Source organism: Dermacentor silvarum, chromosome 7 (genome assembly GCF_013339745.2).
Source record: "Dermacentor silvarum isolate Dsil-2018 chromosome 7, BIME_Dsil_1.4, whole genome shotgun sequence".
NCBI classification, from domain to species: Eukaryota; Metazoa; Arthropoda; class Arachnida; order Ixodida; family Ixodidae; genus Dermacentor; species Dermacentor silvarum.
The window spans coordinates 132,459,876-132,485,451 of NC_051160.1; the positions used below are offsets into that span (position 1 = coordinate 132,459,876).

Here is a 25,576-nt window from a genome sequence, read left to right on the forward strand (position 1 = left end):
TAGAGTGGGCGTAAGTGTTCCTGCCATTTGGACAGATGTGTATAGATAACCTGCGCGCAACTTACTGTGACAGGAAGCGGCGCTACTCCCTTTGTCATTGTTTAACGAGTGGCTGAGTCACTCTTGCCGACGTTCTGGGGATGAAGCCCTTTCTTTGAAGGTTAGCGATACAAGGCTGGCGGATGAGCAAATTTCTGTATCCTCTAGGAAAGCCGTACATAACGAAGTGCCGGTAATACGTTCGGACAGTTGCAGCAGCGGTCCGCGAACTTCGCCACACAGATTCATTCTATTCCTTAACATGCCAGTCACTATTTTTGCAGCCAACTACTGCACACGTCTTCAATCCACATTATTCAATCTAGCATAATTGGAGCACAGTGTGTTAGTGAAAACTGATAGCACAGAAGCAAGGTAGAAGCGGTAATGGTTTCGTATTCGTGCGCGGTCGCTGAGGAGAGGTATGGCGCGCCGCCGTGAGCGCCATCTCGTTTCTCTAAAACAAACTGCTCCGCGCAAAGGGTCAATAGTTTCAAAGTTCATGTGATGTTTTCTTTACTTATTAATTAGACAAAAAAACGCGGAAGCATTGATATTAGTTACTTCTGCCACAATTTTGGGGGCATACGAATATATTCTTTATGAAAACATACATATTTTAATGGACAGTGAATAGCGTTCAATAATTCGTTGCAGCATCTAATATACAATGAAATTGGCAATGCAGTTATTATTCATGCATTTGATCTCTCGACAAATTCTATAAGGAGGAGACCGCGCTGCAACCTGAGCCCCCCCCCCCGAACAAAATTTCTGGCTACGCCACTGCTCAGCACTGCTGCCGCACTTCACCCGATGTCCCGCCTTGATGTGCGAAGCGAACGATCCGGAGCATTCCAAGAAATTTCAGCAATGCGTTTGAGGAAGTTGCTTCGACCTTTGCTCTGCAACTGAGCTGGCAACGTAAATGCAACGGTTGAGCGTCTTTTAAAGCTGGTACAAAAACCACTATCAAGAAAAGTCTTGAGACTCTGATGCGAGTCAATGGGCTTGATGTTTTTATAATAACATGCGCAGCCCAAAACACAAGAAACATGGGCAGGCAAGAACGCGAACTTGGCATTCAATAAATTCATTTCGTGTCGTTTGTCCGTATTTCATATTCACTGTTGGAATTATGTGTGGGATGAAAGTTATCTTGCGGGAAATTTTCTTTTAGGTGACGCGAATTCATTTCTGCGACATGGTCGCACACACGTGAGAAGCATTAGTTTCTGGCTGTGGTACGTGATATTTCATCATATGTACTATCAGCGGGTTTAGAGGCAGCTGCAGGAACGAATAAGTTTTCGAAATTGCAGCTGTTTGCGAAGTATTTTTTTATCTGATTGTAATGATTAAACGCGAATGGCCTAATATATTAAGACACATATGGAGAACTTGGTCTGTTAGGCAAGGTGAAACATCTCTAGAACCGCTAGCTGAGATTCTATTGAATACCGGGGAAATATGCCCCTGATTACTTCTTCGAAGAGCGATCGGTGCGCGAAGTCGCATCTCGGAGATGCAGGGCAAGCCCGCAAATTCCCTAACAGCTGCAGCTGTCGTAAAGCAAGAGTGGTAATGAAGAATTGTGTGCTTTAGGTGGCTTTTAAACGAATATTTTGCGCGTGGTGGAACGACGCACGCGCCCAAGCAAAACTACAGCAGCGCGCGGCGCATTTCATCCCACGCGCACTCGCAACAACCGTCCCCATCCGGTGGCGCCGCGGCGGTGGCACGGAAAACTAAGCCCCCTCACGCAGTTTTCAGAGCGCGCGGCAGGCCGCACCGTGTGCGCTTGCATCCAGCGGCCGTGGCTCTACAGTCTCTGGTACATCGCAAAGGCGACAAATCACCGTGGATACAAAAGTTCCTTTTTTGTGCAACCAAGTACCTACAGGTAACGTTTCACTGTGCAATTTAAAGAAAAATGGTTTTGTACATGGGGATAAAGGCACCTTGCGGACTCGCTGCAACACGTCATGGCCTGGCAGACTGGAGAAGGTAGAACGGTAAACGGGAGGTTGGAAAATGATTGATGTCCAATCCTTATACATTTGTTTTTACGAAGCTGTGTAGAGATACTCGGTATAAAACCGTACCAAGCCCGTCTTTCCGGCGAAGGGCCATGGTCAACGGGCTGCGCAGCTCAACTAACTTGATTTACAATCTACAAAGCGCACGAGGGTGGACGTGCCTGCACACTGACACGAATGGCGGTACTGTAGTTTTTTTTTAAAGGCGATAGTCTTTCTTGGGGAACTTGAACGCTGAAAATTTGGTCTGTCTGTCTGTCTGTCTGTCTGTATGTCTTTCTGTTTGTCTGTCTGTCAACCGATTCAGCCACCCGGCCAAAGTTGGACCACTTGCTTACCGCCCACACTACTTAAACTGGTACGGCTGTTCATACTTGTGAACGTTATCGATCAAAAAGTAAATATTACGCATATCTGAGGCGCAACATCACTAGGTAAGTATTAGGAGGTGTGTTCCTTTAATAGAAAATACATAGATACGTAACTCTAAAGACCCTAGTTTCTTAAGCCGCGCTGAAAATGCCATGCTATGCGCGCCGACGTACGCCTCCTACTTCAGGGTACACATACCTCTGCTCTGCTTGGTTGCCAATGCGTCGGACGACGAGGGATGTCATGGTGACACTCAGTGTGCCAGTGGTACCAGTGCCACTGTGGAACGTGATCGTGCCTCACACCCTGGCGTCACCGGAGACGGGAAGGCGTCTACTTCGGCGCACCAGTAGTACATGCGCACAGCCATTGACCCTTCCACGCAATAAAATACATTCATGTCTCACAAATGGTTCTTCTTTGCAAACTATCATGCTATACAGTATACCACACGCGACCGAAACATTGCTGACATATCGTGGAGGTACGAACACATGGCATGCCAGCAGTGATAATGCGGTAAAATGAAATCTGTTCAAACAAACTTCCATTGCATTTATCATGCCAGGACGGAAATGGTACGAGAACAGCATCACGGGTGGCCGCGGATCAGACCAGCACTCATGTAGTACGGCCGGCAGAAGTCTTTCGACGACATTTGCAGCGAAGCACGCAGATACGCGGCCATTTTTTTTCTTTTTTTTTCAAGGGGCTCTTGCGGTTCAAGCGGTTCATGGGGCTTAGCGCCATCCTGTGTGACGAGGGAACACTTCTGGTGGAAGAAAAAATAATGTGACACCATATGCGCTAAAACAGAAGTGACTTCATTGTGTTCTCAATTGCGCGAAATTTGTTTTGGTGGCTTGCCATTAGAGATGTATTTTCAAATCTCCCGCCATTCGACTTATGGGCGTTTCGAGCTACCAGTGCGCACAGCAATACAGTAAAACGTCTGTCGTACGGGTGTCGAGGTTTCACCCCTGCAAAGAATATACTTTTTTGGGAGAAGACGAAAGCTTTGGGTGTAGAGGGCTGGTCCAATCGTCGGACGCCAAGCGCGTCGGCCAGCGCTGTCGCACGAAATCAGCTAACGTAAACAACTATCTCCTGGGCGTACCTGACTACTTTTGACTGAACAGGTAAAGAAACTATGAAACTACCCACGTCATCAAATTCAGGCAAACGTCGGCAAGCAAAACAACAAAACGTGTTAGGGGGGAGTATTGCAACAGTTGGACTTTACGCGCGCGTCTTTGTGCACTCTTTAAGAGCTGCATTGCATTGCAAGTGATAGCGGCGTCAGCGCCTTGCGTTGAAAAAAGGTATTTCTTGATAATGATAAATTAAATAGAGTTGAATGTCCTTTCCTCGCCACGCGCATATAAAATTGATTAGGAATTTTATTTTCGTTGAATCAATCAAACTGTATCTCGTTTCAATTAAAGAACGCTTTTTTCTTTCCCAATGTTTGTTCCCTCCTCACATATTCGCGCTTCAATCGCTGCTCCCATAACCACACTTGCTGATTGTCGGTCACAATTTGTTCTGACTCCCTTTTAGTCCGAAGTCTTGCGACTTATTTGGATCGTCGTTGCATGCACTACGATACAATGTTATTGGGCTTGATTGTACAGCAGAACGCCGTTCCAGGAGAAAAAGAAAGATAGCTTGCTGATTGTTATAAAGATACACAAGTCAATAAGAAAAAGGCGAAACTGAGTTATAATAGCACACAGTCTTTGTTACGTTATTGTTGCCGTGTTGTACCCTCCCCACCCTAGTCTATCAGGCATGTGAAGGGGTGCAATCCATCGCGGGGTTTCGCCAACATCGCCCACGGCCCCAACGGCAGACAACCTGGGCACTCGGAGACGCTGTGAGCATCCTCCTCTAGCCTTGAGTTTTCCCGCCTCCCATCACGATAGAGATACATAGATGCACTAGCACTTTGGCCAGCCTCCAATCGATCTGGTGATAACATCATGTCTAGGAGGGAGATAAATATATCCTAACAAGAAAGATGTATTTGTAATAGTTTACATTTTACAGCATAAGCTGTTGTGTACTCATTCTAATAGCTGTTTCGGTTGGCGATGGTATCGACCGCCATGGCTGCCGTCGCTGGTGTCCGTCGTAGCTATCGCCGGGAATTATAAAAAAAACACCCAGTTCCCGCCGGGATTGAACACGGGCCCGCTGCTCGGAAGTCACATACTCGGCCAGTCAACTACGTCAGTGCTGTGCTTTTTTACAGACATGGTATTTGTTGCATCATGTATAAGTGAGAAACATACTATACGTGAGAGACGTGCAAGCAATGGCCAAGACATCTCGTATTCATGGCCTAGAAAGTACTTTAAATCACGTTGAGAACACCATGCACAAACAAAAACTACGAGTAGCTTTGAACTTAAAAGAGTGGCAACGACAAGCCACTTATGAAGATGTGGTACCAGTCTGGTTGAAACTCTGTTATGTCATACATGTCTTTCAAGCGACCAATCATTTGAGCATACTGAAATTTTGACGCAACAACAGGTTCAGTGTTTCGGACCAACATGCCTGTCTTTCATGATCTATGTAGTACAATTAAGAAAAACATATCTACCATAAACGTCTTCTCCGTGGGGTGCAGTCAAGTATCGTATTGTATGCTGATTTAAAATGAAGTATTTCTGAAGAGTTCTTTGAACAACAACCCAAAATAAGATTGCATCTTTACAACTCATGATTATGAATCAGTGCTCTATAGTCTCGTGTACATCGCAAGGCGACAATTCACAGTGGATACAAAAATTCCTGTTTTGTGCAACCAAGTTCCTACAGGTAACGTTTAACTGTGGAATTTAAAGAAAAATACGTAGCGATAAAGGCATCTTGCGGACTCGCTGAAACACGTCATGCCCTGGCACACTGGAGAATGTAGAACGGTAAACGGGAGGTTGGAAAACGATTGATGTCAAATCCTTATACAGTTGTTTTCTAGGGGTTGTGTAGAAATACTCAGTAGATAACCGAACGAAAAGGAACTGCACAGTGAAATATACTACATACATAAACCCCCCCCAAACAAGCTGTTTCAGAATATTGGGATGAAACTACCAGGTTGGGTAAAGCATTCATTAAGTTAACTTATATGAATTACCGTAGTACAGGGAGTGAAATATCTCTAAAAAAGAAGAAACGACAAACATGGTGTCGTACAAATAGATGCACCAGACCAAGTCCACCAGCACATACTGTTCTCATGATATTATCTCGTCTCATAGGCTCAAAAGTAGAAGACCACACAACTGTAGCGAATATTCTATGAAAATGTTTAATATAAGTGCAGGCAGAACGAAGTATCTGCAGTTCATAAAATATTTTTGTACTCACATCCATGGCTTTAAAATTTTGGGCAATGAACTCAAAGTATTATCTTAACCAGATGATGTTGCCTTTTTCTGCCCAGACAAACCGAGCATGGACAAAGTTCTATCACTGACTGAAAAATTCGCTATGACTTCTAGTGCCTAGGTAAATTGGTCAAAAATCTCAGGTATTTGGTTTGGTTTATGTGGATGTACGCCGGACTTAATATGCTGGTATAGAATGGACCACCGCGCCACCTAAATACCTTCGTGTTCCTTTTGATACGTTTCTAGTGGCAAATTATACAAGCACTTCAATTCCGTGCGGATACCTTTACGTTATGCCGCCTTCATATATTTGGTGGGGGGGCAGCTTGTATCTTGTTCCTAAGCCACGCCAGCGCTTGCTAGCGTGTCGCGGAAAAAATGCCCTGTACCGGCGTCTTGGCGCGCGAGAAGACACGCGATGTGAGATGCGCGCCACGTAGCGTCCATAAGTTCCCTCTTCGCATTGCTGTTGTATAATATTACAACAAGTGGCACGCCGTGTAACAGTTGGATAGGTAGCGGTACAAGGTCGTCTGTGTTTCCTATCAAATATGTGGCTCCTACCCTCTATGGGGGAGAGGCCAAGAAAGAGATGGATTGTCTTGAGGAAGAAAAGAAGATTAGGGAGATGTATAAAGAATGGTAGAATGAAAAACACGTACGGCATACATGAATAAATCAAGCAGGCCAGGTAACTGTTTATCCCCGCTCCATTTCAAGGGGCTACTAATAAGTCATCTTATCATTAGCATCGTACCGGGCCACTTGGCACACGATGCGATAAGCGGGCCGCGTACGTCAGTACGTGCACGCTTTGCTTTACAGTACCCTATTATCACACCAGCTGGCACTCCATGTACCAGTGGCGGGTAGCAGTTGCATGTAGCAGTTGCACGTTTTTATGAAGCGGAGCCTGGTCAACCAAAGCAGGTAGGTGACCATTTATCACCGCCTCGTTTCAAAGAAGGGGCTAATAAATGATCATCATCATCGTCAACACATCATATCGTGCCATGGGTCAACGAATGTGGCATCAGCGCCGCACAGTCTCGAAACGTTTGTTTAGTCTTCGGTACACATTATGGCACCTCCTCTCAAGGTACGAACCCTCTAGGGCATTCTGCCGAAAATGGACTTCCTATGGAGAGAGACGGAGAGAAAGGCAACGGAAAGACAGGGAGGTTAACCAGACATTATATTCGGTTAGCTACCCTGTACCGCGAGAGGGGTAAAGTGATACGATAGGTTAGAGAGAGAAAAATAATAAAAGAAATAAATGTTATATATATATACGCACAAAAAACAGTTTCTGAGTACACTGTCACGCGGTCTGATGAAGGCGTTCTAATGTTACACCGTGTCAACGTCACATCCTACGTCACACTGTGTACAGTGACAAAGCTGCTAGGAAACCACACGAAGGCGCAAACTTTGGACTGCCGCAGCCCAACACCTAAGCAAGATAGCGCACACTATGACATTGGAGAAGTGGCACACACCTGAATTCACCCAGCATCGGCTGCATTCTCTCGACCCATCTATTCAACTGCGGCTGTTACCTGGACTTCCGCGAAGTGAGGAAACCATGCTGTGCCGCTTACGCTTGGGGGTCGCATTCACCAATGCATACACGTGTTTCATCAGCATGGCTGATAGCGCTGAGTGCAATGCTTGCGGTGTCGAGGAGACCACAGAACACCTACTCTGCTACTGCCCATCATATGAAAACGAAAGACATAAACTGTGCGCAGCTCTCAATCAGCTAGATAAAAAACCATTCATATTGAACAAGATCTTGGGACCATGACCTCGAATATCGCAGCTACAAAAGGCCACAAAAGCGCTGCTGCGATTTTTGAAAACTACAGGATTGAGTGACCGTCTGTGATCCGGACTGAGTGATCGTCAGTGATAGAGCAGAGATCTGTTGCTATACGTCGGCAATATCCACAGTGGACTATCTATTCTTCTCTTTAACTTTCTGTCCCCTTTTCGCTTCCCCCAGTGTAGGGTAGCCAACCGGGCTCTGTCCTGGTTAACTTCCCTGCCTTTCATTACTCATTTTCTTTCTCTGTCTCCGTCACAAAGTCCGGTGTCTTTTAAGTACCACTGGTTGTTCTTTATTAGCAGCTCGCGCTGATGTTCATGTAGGCCAGTTTCGAAAAATGCTATTTTCCGTTATTGGGCGCTTGTCCAGTTGGTCTAGCATGGTTTAAAGGGCGGATCTTTGAGGGTTCAAACGAGGGGACTCACAGGAATGGTACGCGATTGTTTCGTTGCACCCACAGAAGTCAGAAAGTGGGCTATTGGCCGTTCGGATAAGAAAGAAGTACGCATTTGAAAATGCTACTCCCACCCATAGACGGACTAGAAAAGTGCAGCCACGTCGTGGAAGGTCGGACAGAATACGGAGCTGGAAATAAGGGTCCAGGGTATGAAGGCGTGCACTTGTGAAGTCGGACCAGTTCCACTGAAGCAATATTAGGTCGCTTGCAAGCACGGAAATTTTTTCGCTGTGTCGGCTCTCGAAAGAGGAATGGCAATGCAGTTGACGCCATCATGGGCAGATCGGGCAGCTGCATCCGCTCGATCATTGTCTTGTATGCCACAGTGGCTAAGCAACCACCGACATATTCTATCGTGTCCTTCATCAACTATGCGATGGTGGGCTTGTCTGATCTTACTGACGAGCTGCTCATGTGATCCATGGCGCAGTGCTGAGAGTAAACTCTGGAGGGCTGCCGTGGAGCAACAGAAGATTCACAATGGATGGGATGGTGCCTCCTGAATGAAATGAAGACTCGCATGGCGGGCTACCAGTTCAGGAGCGGTCGTTGATGATAAATGTGAGGTTTGGATGCATTTTGACGGATCTTGCTAGAATCACCTCCGCGGTAGCTGAACTTGTAGGAGTGACTGTGCCATGGATGCAAACATACACGCAGCCACTGTAAACCTCATGTCAAAGCCCTAATGTGTACTGTTTCCGGTAGAAGGTCGGTATGTGAGCGTTCTTCGTGATTCCTGAGATGGTGAGGCGTATTTCAGGTTTGTGCAGGCCCCATGAAGCTGAGGGAGGTCTCGCTGCAGGTATGTAGTTCGATGGAAAAGAGGTAGGTTTGGCAGCAATTAAACGACTGAAAGTTGCGTGTGGCCTTTCTGTTGCTACGTCGGCGATATCCACAGCGGACTTTATATTCTTCTCTCAATCTTTCACTTCCCTTTTTCCTTCCCCCAGCGTATGGTAGCCAACTGGGCTCAGTCCTGGTTGTGAGAAGCAATGCTGTGAGAAGGTAGAGGGTAACGTGCCGAATATGTGCCCTGAGAGCATCGGTGGCTGTGTACGTTGATATTGGGTGATCTCGCGCTATGACAATCGTTGCCTCTGTAGACGCACACTTCGGAAGACCAAGACACTTCCTTGGGGCTTGAGCTTGTAGTTCGTGGAGTCCACGCAGGTTTGTTTTGCAGGTGTTGCCGAGCACAGGGAGGTTGTATCGTGTGAAACAGAAGAACAAGGCATTATAAAGGTGCAGCATTGACCGTACCGATCAGCCCCATGACTTTCCACCGAGAAATTTGAAGTGTGTTATTGACTTTAACCTCCTGTTTAGGTCTGAAACGTTGGGGCTCTATATAGGTCGTGGTCGATAACTACCCCTAAAAAGCGGTGTTTCCGTGCGTTTTCAATTGCTTGCCCATTGACACTTACAGCGTAAGGCCTCATAGTCTTCCGAATCGATGTAACAAGGCAGCATTTCTGTAAAGATTGCTCCAAGTTGGGCTTTCGCAAGTACAATGATGTTAACGCAGCTGCCTTTTGTGGCCTTGCTCGTACCGGCAGTCGTGTCACAGCAGATTCCCAGATGCAGATGTCATCAGCATACATTGCTTGAACGGTGTTGGGCAAGCATATGACTGGGTCAGCGAGCACTGGGTTGAATAGTGTCGGCGTCAACACCCCACATTGCGGTACTCCACGGAATGTTTGGCGGTGAGTCGTGGCGCCATCCTCGGTCATCACGAAGAAATGTAACTCGGTCAAATAACTGCAGAGGCACGGAAAAGCGCGGCCACCAATTCTGGCTTTAATCACAGCCTCTGTAATGGCCTAATCGGCTACATTATTCGAGGCGCCTTTTATGTCATGGAACAATGCCGCAGTGAGTCGGTTCAGACGTTTTTGATGTTGAAGAAGCGAGCCCAAATCGATGGCATTATCTATGGATGAGCACCTACGCCAGAAGCCAGCCATAGCATCTGCATACACGTTGTAATTTTCAAGGTACCATTCCAGGTACCTTTCACCGCGGTGCGAAGACCTAGTAGAACCAGAGGCAGGCGCTCTGTCCATATAATTTTTGAGTCATGCACACGCAATGATGCCTTCAGTTGATGGTGGAAGCGTTCCACCATGTCATTGGAACTGGGGTGGTAAGCCGTAGTTCATATGTGTGTCACGCCTAGAAGGCCGGAGAGAGCCCGAAAGAGGGACGATTCGAATTGTCTCCCTCGGTCTGTCATTATGGTGTGTGGCACGCTATAACGAATGATCCAGGTGTGTACAAGAGCCTGTGCAACAGACTGTGCAGCGATGTTGCTTAGCGGCATTGCTTCCGGCCAGCCGGTAAATCTGTCGATACAAGTGAATATGTAACGTTGGTTCGCGGACGGTCGCAGCGGTCCCACAATGTCGACGTGAACATGGCCAAAACGAATGTCCGGTGGTGGAAAATGACCCGGCGCACTCATGGTGTGTCTGTGGACCTTGGCACGCTGGCATTGGATTCACGACCGCGCCCAGCAACGGACATCAGCATTCATACGGGGCCAAAGGTAGCGGGAGGTGACAAGACGTTGCGTAGCTCGCACTCCTGGGTGCGATAAGGAGTGTAGAGCGTCGAAGACCTGTCGTCAGAATTCGTGTGGGACATACGGTCGTGGCCGACCTGTAGACACGTCGCAAATGACGGTATAGTCGCAGCCAGGTAGCAAGACCTCTTCGAAGCGCAGGGAATTGTTCGCAGTTCGGAGTGTCAAAAGGTCGGAGTCTGTGCGCTGAGCAGTAGCTAGGCGCATGAAGTCGATGCCGGAACGAGCGACTTGAGTTGCGTTGATGTGAATCCGTGACAGGGCGTGAGCAACCGGATTGTTGGTACCACTGATATGTCGAATGTCGGTAGTGAACTCCGTAATATAGGTAAAATGGCGAATTTCACGTGGCGTGTGTGAGGAACTGTTGAAAGCAATAGCATAAATCAGTGGCCTGTGGTCGGTGAGAATAAAGAAGCGGCGACCTTCGAGGTTATGACGGAAGTGGCGGACTGCGAGGTAGATTGCCAGGAGTTCGCGGCCGAAAGTGCTGTAGCGAGTTTCTTGCACTGTCAGCTTCCTCGAGAAGAAATGTATGGGCTGCCAAGCATTGTTAACCAGCTGTTGAAGAACAGCGCCAACAGCTATGTCGGATGCGTCCACCATAACGGAAATTGGCGCATCTGGCTTCGGGTGCGCTAGAAGAGTGGCGGAAGCGAGAGAATTTTTCGCAGTGGCAAAAGTACTTTCGGCAGCACTCGTCCATAGTAGAGGCGTGTTTGCTTGGGGTTTTTTTGAGAGCAGGCTCTGCAGCGGCTGCAAGATGGATGCGCAACGAGGAATCAAACGGCGGTAGTAATTGATGAGGCCCAGAAATTGCCGCAATTTCTTTGTGGTCGACGGTTGCGGGTAATCTTTAATAACTTGAACGTGGAGTGAGACGGGCTGGATGCCACGTTGATCAATTCGATGCCCGAGGAAATCAAAGGAATCGACGCCAAACTCGCTCTTCGAGACGTTGATAACGAGGCCGTATTGACGGAGACGTTCGAAGACCTTACGCAGGTCCGATTCATGATCTGCAGCAGATCGGCTGAAAACGAGAATGTCGTCTAAATAGACGAAACAACAAGTCAGCCCACGTAGCACTTGGTCAACGAACCGCTGAAATGTTTGAGCAGCATTTCTGAGACCGAAGGGAATGCGGACGTATTCAAACATGCCGCATGGTGTGATGATAGCGGTTTTAGGAATGTCGGAAGGCTCCACAGGAATCTGATGATAAGCTTTAACTCGATCCACTTTGCTGAATATGCAGCAACCGTGAAGCGAAGCGGTGAAGTCGTGAATGTGAAGAATAGGATACCGGTCGGGAATCGTCACTTTGTTTAACGCGTGGTAATCTCCGCATGGCCTCCAATCACCTGTCTTCTTGGGAACCATGTGTAAAGCGGACGCCCAAGGGCTAGCAGAAGGCCGAACGAAACCCAACTCGAGCATGTGATCGAATTCCTGCTTTGCAATTTTCAGGCGTTCAGGTGCTAAGCGGCGGGGTCGGGCATATACTGGTGGTCCTTTCGTGACAATGTGGTGCGTGACCTTGTATAGGATTGGGCGATCAGCCGAGGGAGGTTGAAATAATTCTGGAAATTCTTGTAGTATGGTGGATCAAGGTCTCGATACCTGGGTGTGTGCTTGTAGGAGACGCAAGGGCGGTGCAGTTGTGGTGATGCCTTGTATCGACAGGTTTGTCGTGGAGTCCAGCAGGCGGCATAGGCGTAGGTCGACAACCAAGTTGAACTTCCGCAAAAAATCGGCACCGTTGATGGGGCTGCGGACGTCAGCGACGGTGAATAGCCATCGAAAGGGACGCTGCAGTCCGAGATGAAGAGTCACTGATCTCTGGCCATATGTTCTAATATTAGAACCGTTGACCGCAGTGAGAAAGGACGTATCGTGGCAATGTCGTCTTCGGTCGTCAAAGGTAGGCGGAAGCACACAAATTTCTGCGCCAGTGTCTACAAGGTAGCGAACTTTCGTTACGCGGTCGGTGACATTGAAAAGGCGGCTTGACGTAGGGCCGGTAGCCCTTGCCGTCATCAGCGACTGGCCCTACCGTTTCCCGAAAAGTTACACGGTGGACGGCACTGATGTGCACGAGTGCCGTATCGGGCGTGGTACCAACAAATAGCGGCAGTGGAATAGCGGGAGTGTCTCTGGTTGGGCGTGCGATGACGTGACTGGTCTCTCCCCCCAGAGAAACGCAAGGTAGCTAGCTCAGTAGTTAGTCGATGCACTTGCGAGCCAAGCTGTGTGTTTGAGGCGCTGAGTTCGTCAAAGCGCTGCTCTAACTGTAACGGACTTGAGACGGGCGCCTGACAACGGTCGATGGCAGATACGAAAGGATGGGAAGTATCCATGATCTCGTCTGCCGTTGTTGCTAAGTCTTCAATGGAGGTTGTCGCAGGTGAGGCACATAAAATCATCCGTACCTGATTCGGTAGACGCTGAAGGAAGAGCTCGCGGACGAGTTTTGAGTCCGTTGAAGATGAATTGCCTGCGAGTAGCAGGGTCATGCGACGAAGCAGCTCGGTCGGCTTTCGGTCGCCAAGTTCATCCGATAGAAGCTGTTGAATGCGTCGCGACTCGGAGTCAGTCGTGCGTTGAAGCAACTCCCGTTTGAGGACATTGTAGGGGTTGTCGGGTGGGGGAGTGAGCAAAACGTCGCGGATCAAAGCTGTGGTGGTCGGGCTGAGTGCACTCACGACATAGTCGTACTTGGCCGTCTGCGATGCGATGCGGTGACGGCGGAACTGCACTTCGATGTGGAGAAACCAGAGCTCACTATCTGCAGGCCAGAACTCGGTAAGCTTGAGTGTGGCGATGGAAGATGCTGGTATTGTCTTGGGAGTTCGATTCCATGGCGTCGAAGAGAAGCGGCGGGATGAATAGTTGCGATGCGGGATCACGTCCGAGGTCACCAACTTGTGGGAACGGAAGACTCGGAACAAATAAACATTTATTCATCGGGGCAACTAAACTGATGTTGCGGCCATGATGTAGATGTAGATGTAGAGCCTTCGAGTTACTGGCACATGCCCACTCTGGGGGATTGGCCAAGTACCGGGTAGTTTGAAATAACAATCAGAAGGGAGATGTATAAAACAATACAAACACTAAATGTGGGAGTATATGCGCAACTGAGAATGAATACTTAGAATATATCAAATGACTTGAATAGAATAAAGGAGTAAATGATGACTAAAAAAAGAAGTAGACAGCAAGTCATCAAATTTGTAAAAATATTTCGGTACCCTAAGCCATGATTCTGTCATATAAATCTTTTTGACCCTGTAATGTAATTCTGGATGGCATCTACAACCTTCCCGTCGCTGAGCCCAAGGGTAGAGGCCCCCAATGATAGTAAATTTTGAGCATTTAATTCTAATCTAAGAAGGCGGAACTGGTGTTTCTAAGGTTCGTTTTCGCAATTCAGAATATCTTTGACAGGCAATGAGAAAGTGATCTAATGTTTCATGTTGTCCACAATAGGGACAGTTAGGTGAGGGAACCAGACCAGCTCTGTGTAGGTAAAAATTTAAAAATAGAATTCTGCAGCGTAGTCTAGTGATTGCGACTTCAAGTGATCGCGTTTCACAGAGTTTGCTATTCCAATAATGCGACAAGTGCTGAAAATCTGACGAGTTTGTTAAAGAAGGGGCGTGAAATTCACGCAGCATCATTTTTCTCCGAAATCTAGCCCCTATGATGAAAGCTGAAATCGGTAGGATATGAATTACCGGGCCATTCAGGGACGCTTTCGCCAACGAATCTGCCATTTCGTTTAGAATTAGGCCCTTATGCCCTGGTACCCACACCAATCTAATCAAAGCTAAGTGAGGGGGTACTAACGTTCTGAAAGCTCGCAAAACTGGGGAATTATCGGACGCTGTGAGGGAGGAGCACAGAGATAAAGAATCCGTCACGATCTCTGTGGAACATGTTGATGGATTGAGTTTACGGAGGGCTAGAACGACAGCTAAAATGATGTCGAGCTTCTTCTTTTGTCTTCGTCTTCGTCGGACGCGAAGCACACTGCCCACTACGGTTTCTATCCCTTAAGTATTCCACAGAAACGAATATCCGCTAACTTTGAACAGTGAATTCTCGAATCGAGTATGAATGGCATAGCAAGGACCCTCAACTTGTATTCGAAATTTAGAATATTCGCACAAGCCTAGGGGTAAGAACTGATGTACATTGCTTCGCTTTCCTTGGTTTGTGTTTTGGTGTAGTTCCCGTGCTTCGGGACGCTCTTTCCCGCCATGGACGCCGAGCAGGAAGCACGCTTGGAGCAGGGCTAATCAAGCGGTGCACGCCCGAGAAGCTGACGTTGCTCGCCAGCCCAGGCAAGCTAATCCCAACATCGTGAAGGCCAAAACACAGGCTGCTCGCCAACGTTGACAGGCCAGCCCCCAAGCCCTGGCCCGGAAGCAACACTCCAATTGCTAGTAGGTACAGCGTTTGACCCCTGGCGCCACGCTGCGCCGCTCGCGCGTACCGCGTTTCTAGGTGGTTTCTTTCGCCGAGGGCGCTCGAACGCAATCAGATGATTCGCATGAATGCAGCCTTTGGAAGCGTGGCTGTATGGCTGAGTGGCTACGGCGCTCGCTTTGGGATCATGAGTACGGTGGTTCGAATCCCGCCCGGACTGGAATTTTTTTTCTTAGTGTCACGCTTTTCTTTTTTTTCTTTCCTCTTTGTTTGCCAGCGTGGTCGTTTGAACCCCGGTGCCACGGCGGTAGCCGTGGTACCGGGCGCCAACGCGAAGCGGCGGTCGTTGGGGTGTTGCGGAGCGCAGCGTAGCAACACCCCATATAAAAAAATACTGCTCCAGTCAGGTAGACTGCTCCCTCCCTGATAGTGAGATTATATTTGGATCATCAAAACAGTGATGCGTTTATAATACCACCGATCCCAACAGCACGCTAGTCACCACCAGCCCAGGGTTTTCTCCGTCAACGCCCCCTACGTTCCAACGGCGCCGGCTAGAAACATGGTACGCGCGAGCGGCGCAGCGTGGCACCAGCGGTCAAACGCTGTACCTACTAGCAATTAGAAATACGCGGCCCGGAAAGCTCAAGGGGAACGCCAGCGTCGACAGGCCACTCCGCAAGCGCAGGCCCTCCAAGCTCAAGCGAATTCATGCTTCCTTTAGGAAACATGAATCGCTGATCGAACGTGGCATACCGAAAGAAAAGCAAAGAAACGCGAGAAACAGCACATATAGACGCGGAAATAACAAAGCAGCTAATGTAGTCAAGAATGGAAAGAGATAAACACAAGAAAAGAACAGAACATTATACCTTAACACAAGAAAAACACAGGGTAAAACAAAATAAACACATGAAAAATACAAAGGAAACACCGGCGAATGATTGCTCCGCACTCCCCAAGCTTTCACATTGAGTGGAAGTGCATTACCGCCGAGATTACCATTGCATTAGCGCCGGTTTTACCGTTGCATTTGGATTACTTCGGCATTACATTTAGCGTCGAGTTAACCATTGCATTTGGATTACATTGGCTTTACATTTACCGCAGAGTTTCACATTTTTTTAAACACAATAAATGCCCACACCAAACAGAGAGCATGACACACACAAACTCAGTGTTCGCTGTGGGGAGAGTCTGTGTTGCACCGGTAAATAGAATGTGCAGTAAACATCAGGTAGGAAATAACTGATGTTAAAGCACAAACACCATTTCTTTCTTGAAAAAGCAAATTTCGTAAATACATTATGAAAAAAAAAACTGTTCTATTCAGTACATATGTAGAGGCGCCGTATTATTCAATGTACCGAACTATACTCTATCTCACAAGTAACGTGCAGCACTGCCGAAGGTGCGAGGGGTACACAGGCAATATCACTGCGCAACGTAATATAGTTCCGGGCGTGACTGTCTGATTATTCTGTGGATAAAATAGATTTATTTTTGCTTGGTACATAACATTCCAGCGATACGTAACATGCTCAGCCCTTTGTGCATGCACGTCGTATACGGCGAAATAACTGTGTCGTTTACCACCGGTAATCATAATAGCCGCCCTAACCGCGATTACGTAGCAACATGGGAGCCCATGCAGCCCAGACCATCCGCTTCGATCGAAATTTTCCCTTGTTATTGCCTCTCTGCCGTGACAGCAAGAAATAAATGGTAAACTCAGTCATCGCTTTGTGTAATCGCACGCTAAGAACAAAGCATCAAGTATCTTTTATCGTTTTTATTCAAATTAGCTGCTTGTTTTGGCGTTGCTAGGACTATAGAGGTGGTGCCGAGCCGTACATGTTGTTTGATTTCCAGTTAACAGATGACGCCACAGCATTAGCGCTGGAGATGCGTTGGCGATGCGGTACTCTATTAATGCCTATTTGTTCGCCGCCTCGCTAATTTACTACTCCGCTCTTGTATGGTACGTGATGGTGGTGACAAGCAAACGCCAAATAGACGCCGAGCGTACGACGCGGCTTTTATACTAGCGTTCAGCATTATAGCTGGCCAGGAGGCTGCAAGGAACAGAACAGAAAGTGTGTAGATGAAGGGGGGCCCTGCTGTCGCTTTTAAGAAAACGCAGCTTATGGCCGCATCGCCAAAACATTTGCTGCGTCAATCCACCAACCGTGCAGGATGGCAGAGTAGACGCTGAGCAGACGACGTGGCGCGCATGAACACATCTTGAGAGGTGTTCGGCCTTCCTATTGGCTTATATCTCCTGTAGCTTTCACAGTGCTGCAAGGAACTAGTGAGATAGAGCGTCTAAATTATGCCTAGCACTCTCATTCCGTTCCACAAATTGTTTCACTGAAGCACTTCTTTTACAACTTACACTACCGATCTAGGGTGCCACAGTTATAGTACTCTGCCTTTATATGAGTTAATATAAATATTTCTCACCTCCAGCGCTCATCCGAGGACGGCAATCGCAAGGCTTAAAAATGTATTGACACGCTTGCCGAATTAAGCCAACAGCGAGAAAAGATTCAAGGTATGCTCCGTATACTGAATTACAATTACCCATTAAGGCCCATATCAGCACGATTTTATTAATTTTGCCACCGAGTGTGTCATGCACAACGTAACATGACGCAGCAGTGCCTGATGCAAAAGCGAACCTGTGCGTGAATGACAAGCGATCCTAGGTCATGTGCTCCTGTGTCAGGCAACAGGTGCAGTTCCCGGAATTTATGTTAAGGCTGATTTAGAATGACGGCTAAAGTTACTACCATGCAATGAATTCATTAATAAGAGGCAAAAGAGGTAACAACGTCACAAGGAAAGGTTAATCTCAGTGCTACTCGACATCCAATTCACAGTCCTCTGGCTGCACTCATTAAATCGCGACCCTATCGCGCAAATTAAATCTCAGCATAACGTAATGAGCCACAAGCCACTGTGACTTAAGGGTTATGGCGTTCTGCTGTGCAGCACGAGCTTACGTTTTCGTAAATGAAATAAAACGTCCCTGAAAGAAACTAAAGCCTTCTACATAATTTGCCTAAAATTCCATTATGGGAACATCGGACTCTTCAGCGCGTCTGGCATGTATCCAAAATTGCAAAATTGTCTTGGCGAAGCTAACACGCATGGCAGCAATAGGCAACCGCACGACATTTGGAGTCTTATAGTCGCGGGTCGGCACGCATAAAATGTTTTTACGTTATAGATTTTGTAGAGAGCAAAACCAAGGCATGTTGGACATGCGAAAAGCATTTAGGAAGAGCTTTTTGAATTCGGCGCCAGGTGCGCACAATGCCATGATGAGCACTCGATCCAAGTGCTACAATGGCGACGAAGTATATTATGACAACAGCGCCTGCTTTCAAGGGGCCGTTCTCAAGCATGTGCGCATCACTTGTCTGTTTGATAGTTCGTTTAGCCGTTATCATTGTCTAGCAAGCCAAGCAGCTCCACTAAAATGTCAAAGCTCGTTGCGCTGCAGCAAGCTGTCCAAGTGTTGCAGACAGCAATGTAAGCGATGTGGCCGTCCGCAAAAAGCATAATAGAAGGGCTTCTCAAGAACTACCTCACAGCAAGGCAGCGACAAGGGGAACGGCTTAGTACAATTCACAGCCAACGTTTTGTGCAGAGGGCATCGTATTCCCGTTGAAAAAAAAAAAAAAAGTATAAGCCTTCAGCGCCCAAACGCGAGTCATAGGAACACATATGCAGGGAGTAAAAATGCACCGTTGCATTTTTTTTCTTTTATGTACATTTGCGTACTCGCTCGTTTTGTTTCCCTCTCCAAGTCCTCACATGCGAGCCACGCACGCTTTCACACAGCTGTTGGCGTTCCCTCGGGGTAAAGGCGGGTGTACATCAGCCCGCGGTCGCCGTCAGTGCGGGACCCGCACGCCTCGATAAGCGGCGCATGCGCGGTACAGAGCTTACGAATGTCGCAGGTGCAGCGACGCACGCCGGCGACCGCGCATCACATCCAGCGCAGGTGCGCGCAGACGCGGCGCCCGCATACGGTCCGCTCTAACTGTTCGCAGTTGCGTGCAGCGCGAAAGGCCAAGTAACGCGCCAGAGTTAGGAGTGAGAAAGGCGTTAGAAACTGTAACACTCCGCCATCTATAAACATTTATTTTGTGGTTGACATCTACATCTATCGAAAGCTGACCACCAACGTGGTTAAGCAAATCGCAACTACAGCGCGCAACGCGACAGGCAGTCCGCCAGCAAGCCGTGAACTAGACGTTGGGAGTTTCGTACTACTTTCTTTAGCGTAGGGAGAGTAGTGCATCAACGGTGCGAACGCCGCGCGCAACTTGAAATGCCATGGCATACGGCGGTTCGCGCACGCGCGAAATCCACGGCCCCGGCTCAAGTTCTGCAGCCGCTTTCGGCAAAAGAAAACTCGGCCCGTGCAGCGAACACTTCGAGCTAGCTGCGTCGTCGATGCGTGCCACTGGACCGTTTCCTGCGTGTCACTGGGACCTTTCGGAACGCTAATGTGAACTGAGTGTTTTCGGCTGACCGCAGAAGAGGGGACTGTCGTGCCAAGTAGTGGTTGTGCGAACATTCCAAAATTTTCGTAGCTGTGCATGCATTCATGTTTCCTGTGCACGTTCTTCTTGGACAAGGTGAAAGTGTGTCAAAATCTCCGTGAAGGACCTGCAAGAAGCCATGATTCAGAACCAGTGACGGCACCTCCACTTGCAATTCGCCGTTCTTTAGAAGCTGAAAATTCGGGGAGGGACACCGCGGAAAAAATGTGTTAGCAAGAAAGCGAGTTTATGAGTAACCGTGGCTTTATAGTGTAAGCCAGCTTATTAGAAGGATACATATTGTTTTGATCTTGGACAAAAAAGAAGCCACTGCCGTTTTTACTCTTCCTGTTTTTTTTTGTTTTTTTTTTTGTGTGTGTGCCCGGCTTGCATATCGACTTCACCTCGAGGCTCTTAATAGCAAGAAGGATGGGCACGAGAACACAAGGATAAAAACAAGTAGTTGGATTTGCTTTGTCTGGAGGTCATCGGTAAAGGTAAGATTTGGATAATGAGGAAAGGAAATTATTCACAGTTCAGTAATTTTCTGCGAATTAGGCCGTTTTTATTTGCATTTTTTTGCACGTCAAGGTGTCTCAGTAAAAATGACTCGTCTTTTGCACACGATAATTCCTCCTTTTAGCTATCAGTGCACATTACAAACAATGTCTTCCTGCTACATTAAACACTTTTTACCTTCACTTTATAACAGCAACCTATACCACTTCTATTCATTCTGAGCGCGCCATAAATACGGCTTTCTAACTGAGAAAAAGAAAAAGGAAAAAGCTTGTACACTCAGAGCTCTTCGCACATATGTGACAACTCCCATGTGACAACTGTTCAGTGATGTTCTGTATACCATACCAGGTTCTTTGTGCGAAAAAAAAATTAACGTTAGTTAATTTCAAAGAGCGTCCAACAGCGGGACAGTGCGCAATCTAACTTATCTGTCCTCGCTTGTGTTTTCATTCCGTTTTGAATCACTAAGTCAAGCTGCCATGCCAATTATACTAAAATTACAAACCCAAATTATTTACTTCATGGTACGCGTTTACCTCAGGGACTCAACAGCTGGTAGCTCTTTATTTTCGCACTTTTCCGCCCTTAGAATCTTTATGTATAAAGCAAATAATATGCATAATGACGCTAAACCAGAGCTGCCTATTCAAACGCTATTCCATACCGATGACGCGGCGGCCATTTCACAGAGCGAAGTTAAATGAACGGGACCCTATAATGACAGCAGCGATAACGGTGCGGTGTTTTGATCACATGCTGCGTCGTCTCGATAAGGTCCCGTTTTCGTTGCCGCTTATCGACACCTCGCCCCCGAGCAGACGACCGGGGCCCAGAGGCAGCAGACGGACGGTCACCGCGCCAGTTCCGGAAGGCGTTGTTCCTCACTTCCGGTGCGGCGCGCGCATCCGGACCGGCTGCGACGGCGGCAGCGCGCGGCAGCTGCACCGGTGGCTGCACAACTGATAGGCGAGGGCAGGTCTCGAGCTCTTGCCACGTCTTCTGGAAGGGTTCGCCCACTTGGAGTCCCTCAACGCCCCATAGGTCAGTCCTTTTTTTTTTGCAAATTTAGAGGTAAACATTTTCCGTAGCAGCCGTGTTTAGAAATGCTTTTGGAATCCAACGGAGCTGGCAACTTAAAAGCGCGAATGCTTCTTTTGTGCAGCTGGCACAAAATAGTTCGAGAGAAGGGCTCTCACTCGGTATTTGTGTCACCAACTGCGCCATTGTTGCCGGTGAAGAATTCTCCGCCATTTAGGCCACATTACATTGACCGCCAGGTGCCTTTTGATATGGCACGTTAGGTTACGCGAAGCAAAAATATGTCTGTCTCGCCCCTAAGCGAAATACCCTTGTCGGCCATGTCGATCATGACCACGTGAGACACCTGCTTCTTTGCGATATACGAACCGTTCTTTCGCCGTGATGCCAATTCCAAACAACGCGTGAGCATCGGCTTCTACATTTCGGCGGAAAGCGTTTCTTATAATCAATTTTATTATGAAAATATTTTTTCAATACCGAACTGTAGCACGCTTTACGGTATATTTAGAAGAACAAGAGTGGCGCACCGGCGTGCACTTCTCGTTCAATCACGTAGCAAAAAATAACCACAAAGAACACGCTGTCTGTGAGAATTACATTACAGGATACGCCGTATCTCTTTAAAATGAACCCATTTTAACCATTGTACTTGAATTGCAATTCTGCAAAAGCATCCCTACTAGCCAATGCAAGGTCAGTGACCTGTGTGTTCAAATCATCCTCTGGTAACGAAGACAATTTTTGTGGCACTGAGTAAACCCCTCAAATCAGTGGACAGGGCGCACAAGGGGGTCGGGGAAGGTGGAATAACTTATCTTAGAGCTTGGATTATGGACTGAGGTCTTGTTAGCAGAGCCAGTCATAGAGCTCAGATAATGTGCGCTGGTTTCACTAATGACATCTTTTTACGTGTTTTCAGCCAGCATGTTAATAACGCTTGCTCATTCTTATCACGGAACATCATCTAAAAAGTCTGTTCTGGTGTAAGGTACTCGTAGTTTAGAGTATTTACAAGCTGCACACATTGCACATGGGAAATTTATAGACATGATTGTATGAATTAAACGCCTCACTATAAACATCATCTAGTGTTTCACGTGCATATGCCTGAAGAACCAAGACGATAGAAGAGAACAGTACTAGTCAAAAATGTCTGGTTTTTCTTTTTGACCAGTAATGAGATATAGTTTTCTGCGGATCCCCCATATAACGTTGAAGCATCCAGTTTTCAACACCATGGAGTACAGAAATTCGTCGGCCCTTCCACCCCGTGAAGATGGATGATAAGCGAAGCTTATCACAATCACAACAAATGGAGGGTATACGTACCCATTCAGAGTGCTCAACGCAGGCAGTTTCCCCTTGATTATAAATTCCTTACACGTACCGCAATCTCTAAATTCACCAAGGTCTTTTCCACTAGAAGCGTAATGTCCATTCAACACTTCCGAGGCATTGTGTCGTTGTTCCTCGAAGCGGATCACACAGATGAGGGACAACTTGTAGTCGAACCACAAACGCTTGCGTTCGATGTCTCGAATTTGCTCGGAGGCGTGGTTAGCAGCATCCGCCCACCATTGCCGCTTGCGATTCTTCGAAATGAAATTGCTTCAAAATTAAGAATGTCCGTCACGTAAGACAGTGAATGGCTCATACCCCCTTAAGCAATGGCTCAAACCCCCCGCATCCGCAGCTTCCCCATTACGATGACAGAAGCGAATTGAAATTATACGCTGGAATGAGGAGCGGCTACGGAGCCAGCTGTGCAAGAAGACGACGACCAACGCGAGAGCAGTGGCACGAGCGCGTTCGCGCGGTTGCGCCGAGGAGTGCCAACGTGCCCGCTGTGGGAGAAGACGACGACTCTCGAGCCATTGCTGATTATGATAGTTTCTGTGAACAGACATAGGACATTCAGGCTAGACATAAACAAGCTTCGCTTGTAAAAAATAGCGGGATCCTATTCACTGTGCGAAACGGTCTAGGCGACGCCTTAATCAGCATTTTCGAGAAATGCAGCTCTTATACAGCGAAAACCTCCAACGAGTACTAAACTCGCTACCAACACGAATGCATTTTCACCGGGAAACGCCACCTTCAACGTAAATTGTGACATGCGGATGCAGCGACTAAGAAATTACGATGACATGATCACGAGGGCTGCGTGACGACGGTGTCATGACGACACTGCAGCGACAATGACGTCATGATAACCATGGCATGACTATGAGGCCATGACGACATTTGTAAACGACTATGCTGTGGCCGCTTACAATTGTCGTCATGCCGACAGAAGAATGTCGAGTGCGTGATGACAATGGCCCAATAGCGAAGGCTTTGACGACTGCGCAGCGACGACGACGGCATAATGTCGAAGGCATGAAGACAGCGGATTAACCACGATGCAATGACAACGATGGCCCTTTGACGATGACATGCGCATGACAGCGATTGAATTATGATCATGGTTTGGGGACGAAGGAATGTCGGCACCAAGGTGGTACCTACGAAACAATGACGATGGCATGGCACCGGAGGCAAGACGACGACAAATTGAAGGCGACCAAGTGACAACGACGGAACTGCGGACGATGACGTAATGACGATGACATGATGACCAGGCAGTGACGCGCAAGAGAGCAGGCAGCATGCAGCATCCAGCATTAAAAGCAGCATACAGCATTAAAGATACATTAATATGCCGAACAAAACTGTTTCTTTTTTTTCGGGACAGCCGGAGACTGGTCCCATTCTAAGAAGAAGTAGTTTAATGATTGGAAATTGTGGTGACCGGACCCACGGTCACGCGGTCATGTAGAGAGGTCGGCCGGAAAATGGACCATCTGGCCTGCTACTCTACGTAAGGGAAGGGGAAGAGGCGAAGAAAGAGGGTCACAATGGACCATGATAATGGGAGGAACGAAGTGAAAGAAGGTCCCATTCTAAAAAGAATATAACTTGTTACGCTACCAATTGCTCGGACACTGGCAACTCGGAACTGCCATGGAGCACGACTTTATTTGCGTAAATTAAGCATTTTTTTTCCGTGGCCGTATAACGTTGTCGAGCCATTTCGGCAGGTTTGCGAGATCGCTGCGCCAACTCTTCTTTGCCGAGGATCCATTTTGGCGCCATATTTAAGCTTCTGTTGCATGCCCCCGCGATTTTCGACCAGCCACCGCAAGCTAAGCAAGGAGAAGAGGGCCAATCGCAGACGCCGGCACCACCCTCCTAATCCGGTTATCTATTTTCATTGCGCTAGCTCGGCCCCAACGGAACGCCCTCCACTTCTGCGTGCTCCTCGCCTATTGTAAGCGAATGAGATAGGAGAAAGCTGCCAAGATAGGGAATGGTATTCGCTTTGAAGGCAAACAAAAGTGACCTCCTGTAAACGCAGAGAGCGTTTTATTGGCTGGTTCAAACACTGTGGGCCTCGCCCGATGCTTGCGTCGGCGAAAGCGTAAATTTGACATCAGGACATTAGAATAAAATCAGATTGGGATAGTTTTACTCTATAGGGCATCTGTAGGGATTTCGGTGATTCTTATATTTCTTATACTGCTCCTCAGCAGGTATGGTAGCAAGGTGTCAAAAATGGCGTTTCGGAAGTCAGGGGTCCCTTGGTGGCTAGACTACTGAAAATAGGTATAATTTCCTGGAGCGTTATGGCGTAAACCGATTCCAATATGTTTTTATTTCAAGCTCTGGACGTCAAAGTTACGTAACCACCGATGCGGGCGCTAATGTGCAGCGTTCTTTGAGCCCGCAGTCAACCACTTTCCTCAATTATAAGAGTTCACTCTTGCTTGCTTTCAAAGGGAAAAGCACTGCCTACATTGACAGGTTCTTATCTAATTGATTGACAAGAGGGGATAAACATGCAAAACTGTAGAGGGCGTTGATGGGGCCGAGCTAACGCAGGTAAAGTAGATAACCTGATGAGGAATGTCGTGCCGGAGTATGCGATTGGCCCGCTTTCCCTCGCTAAGCTTGCGGTGGCTGGTCCAAAATCGCGAATCGAGTTACTGAATGCCGCTTAAGTTACTGAGTTAGTGAATGCCGAGTTACTGAATGCCGCGAAAAAGAGTTGGCAGGCCGTTGTCGCATGTTTGCCAAAAGGGCTCGACAAAGTTATATTGCCATACAAAAATTTTCATTATACGCAAAAAAATTTATTCTCCGGGGCAGCTCCGAGTAGCCAGTGTTAGAGTGATCGGTGCGTAGACATCCTACATTCCTTTTGGAACGGGGCAGTTTCTGGCTATGCAGAAAAAAAAATGTTTTGTTCAGCCTAATGATG

The 25,576-nt window shown here is 47.6% G+C and overlaps 1 protein-coding gene across 2 annotated transcripts in view; it reads left to right on the top strand.

Moving 5' to 3' along the window:
• The first annotated feature begins 21,136 nt into the window (after positions 1-21,136).
• The window catches only part of LOC119458452 (uncharacterized), a 32,359-nt gene continuing 27,919 nt past the window's right edge, over positions 21,137-25,576 (top strand). The window contains exon 1 of one of the 2 annotated variants that reach the window (XM_037720292.2): positions 21,137-21,276. The gene's annotated coding sequence lies outside the window, so the exon portion shown is untranslated. Of the gene's footprint in view, positions 21,281-25,576 lie in introns of both variants that reach the window. The other variant, XM_049671219.1, reaches the window with a different exon arrangement.